Source organism: Oreochromis aureus, linkage group 3 (genome assembly GCF_013358895.1).
Source record: "Oreochromis aureus strain Israel breed Guangdong linkage group 3, ZZ_aureus, whole genome shotgun sequence".
Classification (NCBI taxonomy): domain Eukaryota; kingdom Metazoa; phylum Chordata; class Actinopteri; order Cichliformes; family Cichlidae; genus Oreochromis; species Oreochromis aureus.
Window position 1 is genome coordinate 55133877 of NC_052944.1, and position 20151 is coordinate 55154027.

Here is a 20151-nt window from a genome sequence, read left to right on the forward strand (position 1 = left end):
CTGTTTGCAGAGGTCTGGATCACAGCGCTGTTGTTGTCGCCACAGTTTTAGCAACGTTTGACTGTGAAAAAAATGTTTTTAATTAACAGAGAAAGATAAAAATACTACATGACATATCAAATAATAATTTCCCTAAAAAAGTTCAAAGAAAAATAATGACATAATGTAAAATAATTATTTAAAGTCAACGCTCAAACGACTCACTGTGACATCATCAACAGTGAGTTGGATGTGAAACATTTCCTGGAAGAACTCACCAACAACCAGCCTGATATGTGCAGCTCTCTGCAGGCCCATCACCCCCTGAACACTGTAACAGCTGCTAACCTCTGGCCAAAAAAGCCAAAACAAGCAGACATGTACGGTTTCTTCCCCCAGGCCAAACCGTCTGTATTTAAAACATCCACCACACCTGCTGCTGAACCACAGCGTGCTGTTTATACTCTTCACTGTACACACCCATGTATGTACTGTATATATATGGAAAACTAATTATCTTTATTCATTCCATGATTTATTCCAAAATCCTTGTACTTTGCACCATAAATAGAAATATTTCATGGAAACTGATTCAGAAAAAGCAGCATTTTTATTTTATTTTTCACATGTTAATCTTTCAAATATCTTCCACAGTTAAACTGAGCTTCCTGCTTGGAAATGACACACCCAAAAAGAACAGAGTATTTGTCTGCCTTAACAAACTCCATGTAAATAATCTTGGTGTCAAAATAAAGCTAAAACTTGTGAGATTTCTTCAGAGATGTAAATATTACAGCAGATGTTTCTGTGACAATGTTGCTGAGGCTGGAACATAGAAAAAGTAAGTATATTTTAACCTCTTCTAATTTATTTTTGGATTTTATTGCATAAAACCACTTTGAAAATATGCTTCAGTAGACAATAAACTCCAGAAAACCAGAAACCAACATATGGACATTATATAATGATTGATGCTGCTGAAGTGAAATAGTAAAAGGTGATAGAACTTTTAATAAGCTCACTGGCAGGGATGTTGCCATTTGGAGCATTTTGACACAAAATGTCAGTTTAAATTTCTTAGGTATCGAACAGCAGAAGTGATTGACCTTTATATACATGCCTAAAATGGTTGGGGTTTTTTTTTTATATATTTTTTGAAGAATTACCCACACACTCAGGTACATTGGATCTTTCTGCCTTTTAGAAAACACACTTTTAGAAAATAGCCGCGGCCATTTAATCCTGAGGGACCATAACTTTGGCTTCTGTTGTCTGATTTTAAAAGGCTGTAGGGCGGGCCCGCTACCATGGCTAAGCAACCACAGGTTTAAGTCACAGGTTTTGAGTATTTTCTTCTCCAATGTTGAATCCATAAACAAAAACAAAATCAACAAACTGATATTGCAGACTGCAGTCAGCAAGTGTGTACGGGACAGCAGCATTATACTGCTTATGGAGACTTGGCTGCAGCCATCAATTCTGGACTTGTCTATTGAGTTAGCATGTCATATGGTCCACCATTATGACGGGAATGGCCAAAGACAAAGGAGGGGGTTTATGCATCTATATCAATTTGACTGTGAAATGCAGACCCATCTACAAACCTCACAAGTTTACTGTCGTCATGGTAATGGCTGTATATCAGGGGTCCCCAATCTCAGTCCACGAGGGCCGGTATCTCTGCAGGTTTTAGATCTCACCCTGGGTCAACACACCTGAATCACATGATTAGTTCATTACCAGGCCTCTGAAGAACTTCAAGACATGTTGAGAAGTTAATTTATTCATTTAAATCAGCTGTGTTGGATCAAGGACACATCTAAAACCTGCAGGGACCCCGGCTGTATATGTACTACCCGATGCTAATGCTAACTCAGCTATGGAAGAGCTGCACAAGGCAATAAGCAGTCAGCTGAACTCCTATCCTGACGCAGTGCACATCATAGCTGGGGACTTTAACCATGCTTACCTAAGGTCAGTATTGTCAAGATTTACAACAAGGGGGAAAACCGAAGGGAGAAAAACACACTTAATAAAGCCTAGAACTACATCCAAAAAGGCTACAGAGCAACCCCTCTACCACAACTAGGTTTGTCAGGCCACATGTCCATGCCGCTGATCCCTGCATAGACTCCTGTCAGCAGGAATGCCCCCCACCAGCCATAATGACTGTAAAAACCTTGCCACAAGATGCATCACATCAGCTGCAGGACTGTTTTGAAAACACAGACTGGAGTGTGTTTGATCACCAGGACCTCGAAGAGCACACAACTTCAGTGCTCTCATACATCAACTTCTGTGTCTACAGTTTCACTGTGGACAGACTTCTCTGGGTGTATTCTAATCAGAGATCTTGGATGACTAAAGAGGTCCAGATCTGAAAGCAACATGACGCTGATTTCAGATCTGGTAACGATATGTATTACAGTGCAGCCAGATCTGATCTGAAAAGAGGTATCAGAGATGCCAAGGCAGTGCACAAGAGGAATATTGGAGATCACTTCAGCACCTAACCAACTACAACCTTGCAATACCACGTTGACCAGAATATGAGGTGAGGTGCACACTGAGGGCAGTGAATCCCAGGAAGGCCGCCATTCCAGATGGGGTGACTGGGAGGGTCCTAAAAGAATGTGCAGACCTGCTGGCTGGGGTCTTCACTAAGATCTTCAAAGTTTCATTGTCCTAGTCCTGCATCCTGCCATGCCTGAAGAAGGCCAAAATTGTCCCACTGCCTAGATGGACCAACATTGGCAGCCTCAACGACTACTGACCAGTTGCTCTAAGTTCACATACAGAGCTAACAGATCAACTGAAGACGCCATTGTAACAATGGTCCACAGCACTATCTCCCACGTGGAACAACAGGGGCGTTACGCTAGGTTACTCTTGGTGTACTTAGCTCAGCTTTTAATATGATACTCCCGGACAAACTCATAGTAAAACTGCTAGATATCAGACTTCCTTTTACCAACTGCTGCTGGACCAGAGACATTTTCTCTGACCTTGTACAGAGAGTTAGAGTGGGTCCTCATCTTTCCTTATCCTTCAGCCTTAATACCAGCTTTCCACAAGGCTGTGTACTAAGTCCCTTACTGTACACGCTGTACACACACGACTGTGTCAGTACCCACCCAGGCTCGTCCCTGGGGGTGATGAGATACCATACAGAACTGAGGTTCACAGGCTGTCAGACTGGTGTGCACGCAACAACTGTCTGGCAGGAGATTCAGGTTGCTGAGGTCTTGGACAAGCACACTCAAAGACAGCTTTTCCAACAGGGAAATAGCCCTTATCAATGCTAATAGCTGAACAAATTGTATTAAATTGTACCTTTTTTGCACTTTTAAAAAATCCACTTTAAAGTCTACAGTGATGTGTTGTGTTTTGTTTAGTTGTGTTTAGTGCCAATGTGGGACAGTTTCCAAATTTGTTGTGGTATTGTACTAAGTATGACTGTGGAATGACAGTAAAGAGTTATCTTATCTTATGGTACAGTAAAAAGGCAAATATGAAAAAATAGCACAAATAGAAACAGGAAGCTGTTAATATGGACTTATGGCCAAAATATCCTGAGCATGCCTGATCTTGGGTCAGGAGGGTCAGGCCTGGTTAGTACTTGGATGTGGGACTGCCTGACAATACCAGGTGTTGTGGATCGAGTAGAGTGGGTAAGTGGGAAAGTTGATGGATCATTCTCATTAATGTTTGTAAAGAATGCAGTATATAAACTGTGATGTATTTATTGAGACACATGCTACTTATGATTTAATTGTACTGATACATTTCATTCCACCATCAAGTGTATTTCTTATCATTTAATCATACTTATTTCTTATTCATAAATGTTACTATTCAATATTCCCAGTCTGTTAAACTAATCCTCTTTAAAAGTAGTTGTGAATATTTTTTCTTGCATTTGTATTCTGTCAAATCTGTAGTATACCATGTCAAAATTGCAGAACACAAACGTGTACAAATATTCAGTGAGAGTTCCATGAGACTTTCCTCTTTTCCACACTCTCCCAATTCATCCAGCGACCCTGCTTTGCCAGCGCTACAGCTCTAGCATGTCTGGCTGTTTCCTCCTGTCGTCGCACCTCCTCCACTACCATTTTTCGACGTTCATTTACAGATGCCTGTTGCCACCGAGGTGTTACTGTTCCAAGACCAAATCCTCCTCTGCCCTGTTGGACGTGACTCACCACGTCACGATGCCGAAGAGCAGATTTGGCATGTAGCACAGATGTGGCTGGGGTCCACTTCCTCCCCGTTGCTAGGGTGGGAGCAGTGCCTCTCACTATGGGTCCCGGGAATCTGTGAGTGACATCTCAAGCCTCACTTTTGCACATTTAAACTCCTCAACCAGGCTAGGGATAGGCAATGCCAGTATCCCGTTGCTATAGAGTGCTATGCTGCTGAGGCATTTGGGAAGTCTGAGCCACTTCTTATCGTAGGAGCTCACTAGCCTCTCTAGTCAATTGGCATGACTGAGTGAGACCTCATACATTGTCAACGGCCACAGTAGTCTGGGTAATAACCCAAACTGGAAGCACCAGAGCTTCAGTTTCCCTGGGAGTGCAGTGTTGTTAATCCGCTTGAGGTCATTAGCCAAGTTCTGCCTTAGTTGTTCTTGTCGCCTCGTGTCATTGAGGTCTGCATTATACCACCGTCCCAGGCTCTTTATGGGCTTCTGTAATACTGTTGGAATTGGTTCTCCACTGATATAGAATTGCTCGGCTGTCAGTTTTCCTTTTATAATGGAGATGCTGTGAGATTTACTTGGCTTAAACTCCATTCTTGCCCATGCAATGGTTTCCTGGAGCTTCTGTAGCAATCGCCTAGTACATGGTTTGGTTGTTGTAATGATGGTCATGTCATCCATGTAGGCTCTAATGGGAGGAAAACGAAGGCCACTCTTGAGTCTCTCACCTCCCACTACCCACCGAGATGCCTGCATGACCAACTCCAATTCCCAGGTGCTGCCAGGCTGTGGTGGTGTTCTTAGCTGTCACACAAAACTGTAAGTCCTGAAAGTAGGTCTTGACCAGTCCTGTGATGTGGTTTGGTACCCTGAAATAGTTGAAGGCCATCCACAAGGTCTTGTGCGGAACTGACCCAAAAGCGTTGGCAAGATCTAAAAAGACCAAATGAAGGTCTCTTTGTTCTTTCTTAGTAGTTTGAATCTGATGACGCTGGCATGCTCCAGATATTCTGAGAAGCCCCGGATGTCAGCCTTCTGGACTGATGTGTCAGTATAGTTGTTTATCTCAATTTCAGGACCAGGATAAACCTACACAGGAAGAGGCTGTTGAGACTATTGAGGTTATTAAGCTTTCTGCATCAGACTCTAGGAGCATTGTCTCTATTTCCATATAAAAACTAAGCTATAGAGTTTGTTAAAATCTTGTGATGTTTCAAAGGTTTCCTGTAGAGTACCCTTTCAATGACACGTCAGAGCAAGGCATAGTGACGTAAAGGTGCTATAGCACCCCCTGTTGCAAAAGGCAGATATCGTAGCAACCTTTGCAAAATTCAAAGAAAAAAATAATAAAATAAACCATCCATTGCAGCTGCGTCTGTGAGAGTGATAATTTAAGATTGTCATTTGTACTTAGAAACATATAATCATTTATGCTTAGAGATATATAATCATTTGTATGTTGATAAAATGTCTCATCCTTATTTAGGTCTGCTAAGATTCTTTGTGTGCTCTGTGCGATGAGATGAGATGGGATGGACGTTTACTCCCTATGGTCTTCTGGCATACCTCATATACATCTGAAGTTCGTGGGAAGGTCGAAACTTGTTTGGTGATATATGGTATGGCGGAACACACACTCTATATCTGTTCAGGTACAACAGTCTTTTGTTTAGTTGGGCTGCTGCAAAGGAGACTCCTGGTGCCAGCTATCTTCGGAGTTGTATTCATTTGCAGACAATACAGTGAAATATCATTAGGCCTGGCTAAGCAGATTTCACAGGGTCATATTTTGACCTACACACACACACACACCCATATACATACACACACACCCGCACACACACACAGACAGGCATATACTCTGTTCACACACATGCCTATTTAAGATGTCATGTGTTAATGGAACTATGCATATTCACGTAATCTCAATAAAAGGAGCGCTACCGGGAGCCCGGCCAAGAGTGATGGGGTTCAAGTGGAAGGAACAGCGCTTGACCTTGGTCAGCCTCCCTCACGCGAGTTCACGCAAAGAGCTCGGTCTTGTGTCTTGTTTTGCTGCTGCAGTTGGTTGTCTAAATTGTTCCAGCAGGGTTTGTACTTAGATAAACCCAACAGTGTCCTGCAATTGCCGGGTATAGACAAAATGTCTGTCCTCTAAACCCATCCAACATATCTAGAAATATTGGCTATGGTCCTCATGGGGAAACTCATTTTTATTTTTCTCTTGCACATTAACCTGTGCAGTTGTACGCAATGTTTTTACTGTGTATTGCCATCAGAGCAACAAATTGTAAGCAGAAATGGTAATTATTACACAATAACAGATTTTATCCCTGTCATTTTTTTAAGTATATCTGAATTAAATTGATGGGCAGATCAATTTAAAAATGAATGTTTGAATTACAGAATGGCGTTACTCTATCTATAGTAATATTTACTGTCCTGTGACTGAAAATAGAAGAGGTTTCAAATGATCAAAATATCTCAGCAGCGTTCACCAAACTGAGCACAGGAAACATGAACCAGTCTACGAGCTGCAGCAGCATTAGTTTGAACTGGTTTGTTGTTCCGCCCACTAGTGAACTGAAACAGTGAGGCTTGACTTGACTTGACACAAAAGTAACTCGGCTTCTTTAGAAACAGTTTTTGTAAGACTAGGTTATTGCATTAACTCCTAATTTTTTTTAAATAATAAAATACTTTTAGTAGCAAAGAAACACCCCTGCTCACTGGTGTTACACTTCAGTCCTCAGCATAAATCTAGATGACATGGAGATCAGAGCTCTCTGCATCAGACTGTGTGAGTACTTTCTCTATTTTTACATTATTATACTATTTAGGTTTCTTATTCTGATTAAAAATATCACAGTTTTATTTTGTTTTATGTTTTAGGTTGGAAAAGTAGGCTATTGTATTTTTGTGGACTGTGTATGTATGTGCAGTATATTTTGTAATTATACAGTGTGTGTTTTAGTAATTCTGTACCTGTTTTGTCTCTCTTTAGTGATGAGCATCATGATACTGCTGAGTGTACAGGATCAGAAAGTCAGTGAGTACCAGCTGTTTGCTCGTTTATATCTACATTAATTCTCATTTTGAATGAGCAAGCAATTTAGGGGAATTTTTTTTGTGAGAGATATTTTTTATTGTTTTATTTACCGTTTTCTTTGTTCACTGTTTAAGTGCAGTATGCACTGACTCTTTCATTTTCCTTTTTTCAGATGCAGTTTCTCTGCGTGTTGTTCCAAACAGATTGCAGTTCTTTGAATATGAATCAGTGACATTTTATTGTGAAGGAGTCGATTATTGTGAAGTTGTGCATAAATTCAAAGGGAAAGTAGAATCATGTAGTAAAACTAACAAGAGGACACCAACAGGATCATCCTGCTCCATTCAAATTGTTTATGCAGACAACAGTGGAGAGTACTGGTATGAGACTGAAGGAGGGAGAAGAAGTAACATTATAAGCCTCTCTGTCACTGGTATATTTGAAGAAACAAACATTTTATAAAATTAGTTTTAATTGAATTAAATGTCATGTTTATAAAATCAAATGCATGTCATTTAGCTGGTCCTGTGATCCTGGAGAGTCCTGCTGTTCCTGTGTTAATGGAAGAAACTGTGACTCTGAGCTGCAGGAACAAAATTCCTTCCTCCAACTTCAAAGCTGATTTCTACAGATATGGAAGTCAGATCCATAGAAGCTCCACAGGAAACATGACCATCCAGAGAGTTTCCAAGTCAGATGAAGGACTTTACAAGTGTAGCATCTCAGGAGCTGGAGAATCACCAGAGAGCTGGCTGAAAGTCACAGGTGAGACACTGAGATGTTTTAAGATAAGATTTATACATAATTATGATATGAATAACAGCTGATACTCTTTATGCAAAGCTGGTAAATCTGTTTGCACTAGTATCTTTGAAATACCTTTTGAAATAATTTCCAGTGTATTAAGAATTCCAAAATTCTAAAATTATTTCCAAACATAAGTTGCAGATTTAAATAACTAAAACAGACACATCAAACTTTCCATGGTGTTTTAGAGGCTTTTAAGTTGATTGGCAAGATTTTTAATGTCATTATGAAGAAGCTAAAATTAATAGTTGATGGTTTACCATCCTCGTCTCATTTAAATCTTCCTGTCTTTTCTAACCATCATTCAGACTCTCAAAATTTAAATTACACGATTAATCCAGACAAAGAAGGGAGCCATTCCTCCTCTGCTGCCACACCTTGGATCATTGCCACCATTTTAGTCAGTGCTCTGTTGGTGGCAGTGGGACTGTATCACTTTGGCAAAGGTTACTGGAAGAGAGGTAATAAAAAATATTATTATTTTTAAATGGTAAATTGGTCTGTCAGCCAGATACATTATCTGATTTTCTTATACAAAGTTTTTTTTAAATAAAAGTGAACATTATAAGCTAATTGACTTAAGGAATTGTCTATACGCCTACCCGTGTGTATAGAAAATGAAAAACAAAAAAATGTGTTTTTTTTTTCATTTATTTCTTTAATCGTCATAGAGACGGGCACAGTGGATGCAGGCAGAGTAACATATGCTGCTGTAAGAGAGATGGGAGGTATTTTACTGACCAACAGAAGCACAAAATTACTTCTGTAAAAAGGATTGCTGTTGTTTTCTTATATGGTGTTGTCTGTAGCTTTGTGAGATGTATATGTATTATTTATAAATGTAAAGATGAGTTTGAGTTTCTAAAACTTATGCCTCAAATGAAATCCACATAGAATATAACTTTTAGACACATACTGTATCTCATAGAGCTCAAAATGCCACATGTGTAGTTACATGTGGCATGAAGTACAACATCAGACATACATTCCATTTAACTTTTAAATTTAACCCAATTACTTTCTTTTTTAACAGTAATATTCAGTGAGTAGCATTAATTGACTCACAAAGTGTTCTATTGAATAAAGAAAAAAAATGCAGAGTACAAGCAAGAATTTTACCATTTGACAAACCCATAAAATAAAGAAATACATGATGGAGAGGTCAAAAATATGAAAATAGATAAAATACTTTCAAAAAATATGTGATGATCTTGGCGTATAGAGTATTTATTGTAAAATAAATCTAATACAAATAGATCAGATGTGTAAAGTGCAATATCTTAGTTAAAAAGCAACAATTTGTTAAGAGGTGCTGATATTCTTGTGGCCAAAGTACTGATAGTGGGACTGTATCACTTTGGGAAAGATTACTGGAAGAGAGGTAAAGAAAATTACATAAATATTATTATTACTATTATTATTATAATACCTAAAAAATAATTCTCTGTCAGCTTCTCTGTCGTCAGATTTTATTATTCAAAGCTTTTAAATAAAAGTGAATGTTATAAGCTAAATGGTTTAAGCTGATTAACTGTCTGTGCCTGTTTAACTTGTTTCTCTTTTTTAATTCGTTTTTTCATCTCCATAGATGCCAGTGCAGTGAATACAGACATAGCAACGTATGCTGTTGTAAGAAAAAACAGAAAGACTGAAGGTATTTTACTGAGAAAAAGTAGCACAAAATTACTTTAGTAAGGAAAAGGATTCCCTTTGTTTTCTTGTGTGTTGTTGTCTGTATCTTTCTTTGCCTGTTAGACGTCTGTGTGATAGTTATAAATGTATAGATGCAAGTGATCATTTGAGCTTCCAAAATGTACACCTCACATTAAAACCACATACAATACAATTTTAGCTCATCTTTTAGACATGTACTGTATCTTATATAGATCAAAATCAAACAGGACATGTGGAATTCATACATGCATTCAGTTCCAATATAAACTTTAAATTAAACCCAATTAATTCCCATTTTGAAAGTAACTGAACACCTGAACCATAATATTGACATCAGTGAATAACATTAATTGTCTCACAAAGCATTCTACTCTGGATTATAACATAGAGGTCAAAAATTAGAGAATAAATGAATGAAATACAATTCAAAAATATATTTAACATTTTTGTGGGATAGAGTATATGTTGTATAAAGTAGTAAATCTAGTACAACTAGATTTTCTCAGAACTGTAAAGTGTAATAACTTTTTTAGTACAAAAGTAGGAAAACAACAAGAAGCTGTTAAGAGCAGCTGACATTCTTGTGGTCAAATCAGGTCAAACAGCAGAAATTCAGTTGAAAAGTTCTGTTAGCACACTTTACATACTGGGCCGATGTAGGAATGACACTGATTTAATTTTCCAACTATGAATTAAATCAATCATCATGAATTAATTGAATAACAGACACAGATATCATCACTAATATTGATGTGATTATTATTCCCCTCACTCCCACTGTCCCTCTCCATCACAAGACAAAGCTGCATCACAGTCTAGACCTTTTTACTACAGCTTAGGCCTCAGTGACACTCAACCACAGGGTAAGACTCATTGTGATTTAAAGGGATTTCCATGATGGCACTGAGATATCGGAAACAGTAATTTGATCTAAAAGAAATATGTGTTTTTTATTATGTAAAAACTTTTGCCTACCAACTAATTTTTTAATCTGTTGACGAAGCAGAAGCAGGAACCAGCAGAGAGATGTCCTCAGGAAGTCCTTGCCAACCCATCGCAGTGGATCCCTTCTATTCTGTAATACAGTAGGTAAGACTGGGGACAGGGATGCCTCATGAGCTGCATTCACACAATCTGCGATGGATAATAGAGATCTATAAGTTTGGGATTGGTAAATTAGACAACGTCATACATGGCATATGTATACTTTGTAATATGTATCACTCACTCCTGGATTTGCATATGTAAAAATGCTAATTTCACTACATAGAATAAGAAAACTTTTTTTTATCTAACATGCTCCTTTGAGAACTGCTCTAAGAGGTGAACACTTGTGTGCTCTACGCACCATTATAGTAATTTCATTTTCTATTCTTTAAAAAAAATGTCTACACTTATTTTGTGTGTCTTACAGGTTGCAGAGAGAAAGCTGTCTAAAGACATAATCACATCTATGTGAGAATGAAAACAAATAAGTAACCCAGTTTTATCACGCATTGTTTTTGTTATTAATCATGTTGTACATTGTCATCTGGGTTTGGTGTACGTGTCTATAAACTGTTATAGGTTTTCTTTTTTCCGTCAGATACAGCTAGTTGCCATTCCCGCGTGGTTATAAATACATATATAGACTGAACCAAGCACAGACACCTGCCTCTTATTTAGAAGTTGAACTTTAACCAATGCATTTGATCTTCTTTCTGTTTTTACACATGTATGAATGCTGTTACAATAAAAGAGCTGCTGCAGCTTTCAAAGACACCCACTTTGGTCAACCGCTAATGTCAAAGTATCACATTACTTTTTTCCAAAACAGACGCAATGAGTTTGTGGTCAGTAATGAAATATAATTGCCAAGTTTGATACTGAGCGTCACTTTAACTGACTTTAAGTGTGGTCTGTTACCCAGACAACATAAGTGGTTTCTTATTTCATGCTGGAATTTCTCTTCAATAAAGCTGAATTTCTACTTTATGTTTGGTCATACTGTGTGAAAAGCAGAAATCAGGAGCTGAGTTAGGGAGGAAGTGCTCAACTCATGTGGCCTTGGCCTAATAGGTTACAGTAGGTTACATTTCGAGAGGCTAAATAGGGTCACTAATATGAATTATTTCATCAGAATTTCCTCTCCCAATGCAATGAACCAGTTTTACACAGTGTTACATGAGAATGTTTTTGAATAAGGAGAGATCATTAGAAAGAAATTAACTGGATTTATTGATGTACAAAATTTAGATATGTACAGAATATAGACAGAGATATTTGGCCGTTAGACTCAGATGGTCCGCAGAATGGATCCTCAGCACTGGAAGATATTAGAGAAGGACCCCAAAGAAAAGTAAAGCTATCTTACCATGGCAAGAATTCTGACCTACAGGGAATGGAGCATATGAATGTTAGCAGTGTCACGGCAGGGTACACCGGTGTGAGGAAAGAGGTAGACCCAGATGCAGACACGGTGGAGACAAAAACGTAGTTTCAAAAATAAAGCGAGCCTTTATTGGCTGATTGCAGAAGAAAAACATGGAACTAGGGAAACTAAGGAGGCTATGAACACTGTGTTAACAGAAGGCTGTGACACTCAGTGAAAAACTATGACAAACTATGAACACTGAGTAACTAGGAAACACAGAGAAACAATGGAGTAAATCTATGAAAACTGTGATGAGGTTAACAGATGATCTGACACTGACTGAGTGGAAACACACAGACTAAATACACATAAGGAATGATCAAAGGAAGTAGAACCACATGGGGAAAACAGCTGACAACAATTAACATAATGACAGGACACGTGAAACTAAATACAATAAACACACAACACAAAGCTCTTTCAAAATAAAACAGGAAACATAAGGAGACCCAGACATGACTTGAACTTGACAAACAAAGAAAACTTGGACATGAAACATGGCAGAATGTAACTAGATAAACTGAAATGAAACTAGACTAAAAAGAATAACAAAAACACCAAGAAACGCAGAATACTGGGTCACATGACCCAGGGCCATGACAAGCAGTAATGCATGGCAAAAACAAGACATAACATGCATAAGCACTGTGTCATGTGAGAAAAGTACGAGTTGTGACCGACCAGAAATGGGAGATGGAAGCATGTCAATATAATAAAAACCACTGCAGCCAAAAAGAGTGCCTGACAAGCCCAGTTTTAAGTAAATTATTACAACTCAACTGTACACTGTGTTCGTGTTTTCCTCCGAAACAATAAGTTCCGTTGGAGCAGCCTTTCAACGCCTCTCTCTGTCTCTTGCTAGCAAAGTTGACCCAGACAACAAAGTAAAGCTAGTTTTCGGCTACGAGCCCGACACGTATTAGCCAGAGGTCCCTTTACTACGGCTCGGAGCCGCTGACCTGTATTATATACGCGCGGAATAGTTTTCTATACGAGATCGCTGCAAAAAGTGCAGCCTTACCTAATGTCCACCCTACTGTTACTCATTTTATATTAAGATTTAAAAATCGAGTTTGTATTTGTATGGTGAGTAACCTTCAATAATAGTAATAAATCACACAGCAATAGTACATTCATGTAGTTGTAATAAGCATCATATTATATTAAGTATTCCAAAGTATTCAGAATACATTACTCTCATTGAGTAACGTAACGGAATTCGTTACAAAATACATTGTAAAGCTGTTGGACACCACCTACCAACCTATTTAGTGACGATCTTTGAAATATCACCATGAAACAGCATAGATAGAGATTTACTAGTTCTTAATGCAGGCCCTTTTCAAAGATCCACCTTTAGTTCACGATCAGTGAACAATGGAAAGTGTTACTATATTGAATCCAGGGTAATGCTGCTATAATGACATGAAATATAGGGATGCATGTATTTCCAATTTCATCTTAAAAGAGGTGACACATTGCAGGGTCTAGCTTACAATAAAAAGCGCCTTGAGGCGTTACTGTATAAATAAAACTGATATATGACATACCTTCCGAGACCATCTTGATCACATAGCAGCACCATGCAGTACAGAAACAGTAGCAAACAGAGAATCTGCTTGCTTGCTTCAATGAAAAAGACAAACCAAAAGATCAAAGGTTTGGTCACAGTACATTAAAATTATGTTTTGAATAGTTATAACTATGAATTCAACAAATCTTAAGCAGGTATTCCAAATGCATTCTTATGGAACTCAGACTATAAGAAGATTACTTTAAAATGGTCATACCTGTTTGCGAACTACTTTTTGAAGATAATATTGGAATATAATATTAAGAAAACAAAATTGTTTCTATGTGTGTTTGTTCTTTTAAATGCTGTTTATTTTTATTCTATACCATAATACCTTACATGTTGCAGAGTGAACTGACTGAAGACAAAAATAAAGTATTCTAGATGTATTACATATTGTTTTTGTTATTGAACATTTGTCACTTGGTCTTGGTTTGCATGTTCATAAATTGACAAGACAAGCTTGTGTCTTGTCAGTTAGAAACAACTGGCTGCCAGACCCAGATGGTTAAAAGTACATATGAGGTCTCGCCTCTCTGTGCCTCTCTGGCAGGCTCACGCTGGCTACAGGTTTTGTTTATGTTTTGCTTCTCTCTCTTTCTCCTGCCTGGCTGGGCGGAGCTCGTTAAGGGCTCTTGATCTTGGCACATGCACCTGTGATGATTGCCACCACCTGATAATCTGTCAGGGTTTGTCTGTAACTATTTAACGCAGTTCACCGCTGGAACGTTGAACCCCCCGTGTTCCTACTCTCAGCTCTTTCTAAGAAATCTCCCTTTGTGTACTCGCCTGTTGGAGTAACCTGTGCTCTCTGTATATAGATTTCCCTGGACCTTGTTACGGACCCTCCCTTTGATTCCTGTGTGTTGCTGGCAAGAACTCTGTCTGCGCGTGAGTCCGTCCGTTAGCCAGAATATGGACTCAGCAGATGAAGACCAGGACCCGACCCAGTGAGCCCTGGCAGCACAGGAGGCGCTGCTGGTCCATCACGAGGAAATGTTTTTGCATCTCCTAGGTGAAATTGTTACCCTGATCTAGGCAGCAGCCCAGCTTATGCCACTGGTGAGAACGCCTCCTGTGGCTGATCTTCCCCCACAGGGAGCTTGTACATGGTCCCCATGAGACTTATCATACTACTTTGTGCACATGATTAGAAAGTTTCTGAGTATCAAAAAATTGGTTAATACGATGGTCACTTGTCTCCTCAGGTACGTATGAGGAGCTGTGATGTACTTTTTTCAGTTATTTTGCTTTCATTTCCTCAAATGTTGTTTTTTCATTATGTAGATAAAATTCATCAGTGTTAATAGTAAAAGCCTAAACTAAGTCTTTTCTGTTCTTTTCTTAGATCCAGTGTTCTTGTAAATCAGTCCAAACAAATTGCAGTCCTTTCAATATAAATCCATAACATCTGACTGTGAGGGGCTTTTTTTTCTGAAGTTGTGCATAAGGTCAAAGGGAAAATTGAATCATAATAAAACTAACAAGAGAACACCAAAAGGATCATCCTGCACCATCAAGAATATTTATCCAGTTGAGAGTGGAGAGTACTGGTATTAGACTGAAGGAGGGGACAGAAGCAACAGCATCAACTCTATCAGTTGTGTGTTTACAACAAGGAAACAATATTTGGGGATTTTAAATGATTTTAATAGATGAATCTCAGATACAGCTGATTTTATAGTTTAATACTGTTAACAGCAATAAAATACCATCCTTAAATATTCAGTGTCAGACTATAAGTAACTTTAATACATTGCATTCCTTGGAGAAAATGTTCCAGCTGGTGAAATGTCCTGCAGACGTTTACTCAACTTTAAGAATGAACTTCCCAAAGCCAGCTTACCTTGTTCCTATTGAAAATTTGTGCATGCATACGACTGGGTGGTCATCCCCCTTAAATCCTGGGATAAAATGGCCTAGCAGGTGTGTGGAGCTGGGGCTCCCCACAGAGAGTCTTCGTCTCCTTCACGAATGCTCCCAGGTACTGCACCATCCACTGGACCAGATCTGAGGCACCCTTTCTGCACAGGCACCAACAAGGAGTAGTAAAAACCAACTCCAAAAACTGCCTCACCTTTTTGTTTTTTGTTCGGTTTTGTTGTTGTTGATGTTTTTGTTTGTTTGTGTGGGTGTGGGCAGGATGCGATGGCTGCTGTTTTGTCCATCCATCCAACCGCACACTTCTTTTGGTTGGCCGTGAGCCCCACCTGCGTCAAGGATTCCAGGTCGACGGCCACTTGCTGCACATGCTCTGCCCATGTGTTGCTGTAGATGATAGTGTTGTGCAGGTGGTCATCAGCATATCCTGCATGTGGACGGAGTACCCTGTCCATGGGGCACTGGAAGGTGGTTGTGACTCCAAACAACGTAAGTGAGACAACCATAGGGAGGCCATTTTATTTTCCTTGGACTCTGCAGACAAGGGAATATACTGGTCGCCGTTGATTAAATCCAGTGTCATTAAAAAGGAATGGTACCTAAAAGGTCCAGGAGCTTTATGTTTCACATTTTAAATCTCAGTATTTTTGCACATCTGCAATGTTGTTTTTGTCTTTCAATTTTGATGGGAGACCCTTAGTGTTACTAAGACCTCAGTACAAATTTTATCCCCTCAAATTTTATCTCATTAACTTTCTCTTGTTTTGCAAAATGATAAAGACATTAAATATTTTCATCAATACTTTTATTTTATTACCATCCCAACACAAAAGCAACCTCTATTTCTTGAAGCATTTTTTAGGCCAGAGGCATCTGTTTGTCTTATCCTAGAGCATCACCATGGAGTGCACTCAGTGACAAAGATGGAAATAAATGTTCAGATCAGAAATTCAAATTTTAAGCAGAAATGGCAATTATCATACATGAACAGATTCTCTCCCTGGCATTTTTTGAGTGTATCTCAATTAAATCATTGGGCAGATAAATATCTACTATGTTTGAATTACAGAATGGCATTACTTTATCTATAATAGCATTTACTGTCCTTTAACTGAAAATAACTTCAGTGACTTGACTTCAGACATGACCCCTAGAAGAGGTTTAAAATGTTCACTACTTTTGAGACATATCTCAACAGCGTCCACCAAACTGAGCACAGGAAACATGAACCAGTCTACAAGCTGCATCAAACACAGCATTAGTCTGAACTGGTTTGTTGTTCCTCCCACTGACAGTGAACTGAAACAGTGAAGCTTGACTTGACGCAAAAACAACTCAGCTTCTTTGGAAACAGTTTTTGTATTACTAGATTACTGCATCAAGTCCTAAAAGTATTTAAATAATATTAAAATACTTTTGGTAGCAAAGAAACACCCCTGCTCACTGGTGTTACACTTCAGTCCTCAGCATAAATCAAGACGACATGGAGATCAGTACGCAATGCATCAGACTGTGTGAGTACTTTCTCTATTTCTACATTATTATAAAATGTAGGTTATTCATTCTGATTAAAAATATGACAGTTTGCTTTGTTTTATATTTTAGGCTAGAAAAGTAGGTTCCTGTATTTTTGTGGACATATGAGATGTAATAATACTTTTAAACTTTTAGTACATTTAGCAATTTTACAGTACATGTTTGAGTTACTCTGTACCTCTTTTATCTCTGTTCAGTGATGACCATCATGATTCATCTCAGTGTACAGGATCAGAAAGTTGGTGAGTACCAGCTGTTTAATTTTCCAGATCAAAGTTCACATTTTGGATAAGGAATTTAGCAGAAAAAAATTAACTTGTGAGAGAAAAAAATGTTTCTGTGATATTTGTTATTGTTTTATTTACTGTTTTATTCATTCACTGTTGATGTGCGGGATGCCAGATTTAGTAGTAAACTTTAAACAGAGTCTTGCTTTTCTTTGTTTCAGATGCAGTTTCTCTTCGTGTTGTTCCAAACAGATTGCAGTTCTTCGAATATGAATCAGTAACATTTCACTGTGAAGGAGTCGATTATTGTGAAGTTGTGCATAAAATTAAGGGGAAAGTAGAATCATGTAGTAAAGCTAACAAGAGGACACCAACAGGATCATCCTGCTCCATTCAAATTGTTTATGCAGACAACAGTGGAGAGTACTGGTATGAGACTGAAGGAGGGAGAAGGAGCAACATTATCAACCTCTCTGTTACTGGTATATTTGAAGAAACAAACATTTTATAAAATTAAAGAACATTTTTTATAATAAGTTTTAATTAAATTTAATTTCTTGTATTTAATTATCAAATGCATGTCATTCAGCTGGTCCTGTGATCCTGGAGAGTCCTGCTGTTCCTGTGTTAATGGAAGAAACTGTGACTCTTTGCTGCAGAAGCAAAATTCCTTCCTCCAACTTCAAAGCTGATTTCTACAAAGATGGTTTTTTCACCCACAGAAGCTCCACAGGAAGTATGACCATCCAGAGAGTTTCCAAGTCAGATGAAGGACTTTACAAGTGTAGCATCTCAGGAGCTGGAGAATCACCAGAGAGCTGGCTGAAAGTCACAGGTGAGACATTTAGATATTTTAAGGTTTTTATGCACAATTGTGATCTGAATGACAGTTTTTATTAGCATTTTTTAAACAAATAAATTTCCAGTGTGCACATTTAATTTGGAGTTTTAAAAACCAAAACAGGTGTGCCAACTATCCATGGTGTTTTAGAAGTGTTTAAGTTGATTGGCAAGATTTTTATTGTCATTATGAAGAAACTAAACTTAACATTTGATGGTTTAACATTTTTGTCTCCTTTAAACCTTCCTGTCTTTTCTTATCATCAGAAACATCAGACTCTCAAAATTTACATTACACAATTAATCCAGACGATGAGGCGAGTCATTGTTCCTCTGCTGCCACACGGATCATTTCAACCATCTTAGTTAGTGCTCTGTTGGTGGCAGTGGGACTGTATCACATTCTCAGAAGTTGCTGTAAGAGAGGTAATAAAATTTTTTATTATTATTAATACTATTATTATAATTATTAAATGTTAAATTGCTAATCTAAAGTTTTTAAATAAAAATAAATGTAATAAACTCTTTGCCTTGAAGTAAGGAATTGTCTATACCTGTTTAATTTGTTTAGAAAAAAACAAAAAGTGTTGCACACAGCGCACAGTGTTGCGGAGTTATGGAAAACATGCACCGGCGTTACATATTTAAAATACATGTAGTCATATATTGCATGGCTGAGAGCGGATGCCCGGGTTCGAGTACAATCCATGGCCCTTTTTAATTTTATTTTTTTTTTAACTTTAAAGTTCTGGGATTAATAAAGCTTCTCTGATTCCGATTACCAGAAACCCAAACAAAACACGCAATAAGAGGCTCTAATGTAAGGGGCCTGTTAAAGTTGGTGGCGTCAGTTACACAATAGACCCAGAGCCAGCACAACAGAGCCAGCAGTGCACGGGCAGGAATGCATTTCCGACACCACTTCATAAGAAGAATAGGATGTGCGAAACATCAGTATCTTCAATGTTCTGTTGTGTGATTTTTATTACCAGTAATGAAGGCTACTCACCACCAAGCTAACATTGTTAGCTGGGCTTAGCTGAGGTTAGTTCATAGACTGCAGACTGTTAGGCCGTTTCTAAATACTCAAATACGCGAGTACGTACTTCCATTTTCGCTAGTCTGGAATTCGTAAGTTCAACTGGGACTCCAGACTTCCCGAGAACACAGCGTGATCGTTCTACTATTGGAACTGCAGTGTATGTGATTACATCACAGCCCCTCTAAATTTAACTGTAATTAATATTTGCAATGTGAATTACACATGACACAAAAAATTGCACATGATGTAATAGATTTCTTTAAGAAAAATAAAGATAATTTAAAAAAAAAGTATCTTAAGCACTTTGGCAAAATTCGCTTTTATGTATCATCTGTTTCATAATGTCTAATAAGCTTCATACAGTTAACCACAACCACTACTTGGCAGAAACACAAGCTTAATCTCTCTTAATAAAAATAGTACATGCCTGAATAAAAACAAACAGGTGAGATGTTAGAAGCCTTTTATTTTTATTTTAGTAAACACTCAAAACTTACAGACACTTGGTTTGGAAGATAAATGAACAAATATTTAAAATATAATCTAATCATTTTTGGAGCAGCCTTTGGGACCTCCACATATTAACATGCTGTTTTTAGACTTGGTGGATAGCATTATTTGCTAGCTGCAAATAATCATGTGCAGTTCCACATGATTATTAACAGACAAAAAGAAAACATATTACTGATACAGAAATAGTTTTCTATACGAGATCAATGCTAAAAGTGCAGCCAAAAGGATTGGTTTTGTTTTTTTGTGTGGTGTTGTCTGTATCTTTGTTAAACATGTATGTAATATTTATAAATGTATAGATGCAAGTAATAATTTGAGCTTCCAAAACTTATGCTTCAGATCAAAACCACATGAAATACAATTTTAAAGCTTCTCTTTTAGACACGTACTGTAGCACATAAAGCCCAAAATAG

The 20151-nt window shown here is 38.1% G+C and overlaps 2 long non-coding RNA genes across 2 annotated transcripts; both read left to right on the forward strand.

Moving 5' to 3' along the window:
• Positions 1-6775: 6775 nt before the first annotated feature.
• Positions 6776-7482, forward strand: LOC120437889. Its single transcript, XR_005611479.1, has 3 exons — positions 6776-6983; positions 7188-7232; positions 7405-7482. It is a non-coding gene; the product is annotated as an uncharacterized LOC120437889 (long non-coding RNA).
• Positions 7483-8418: 936 nt separating this feature from the next.
• Positions 8419-11516, forward strand: LOC120437813. Its single transcript, XR_005611419.1, has 4 exons — positions 8419-8500; positions 9628-9693; positions 10720-10802; positions 11128-11516. It is a non-coding gene; the product is annotated as an uncharacterized LOC120437813 (long non-coding RNA).
• The last annotated feature ends 8635 nt before the right edge of the window (positions 11517-20151 follow it).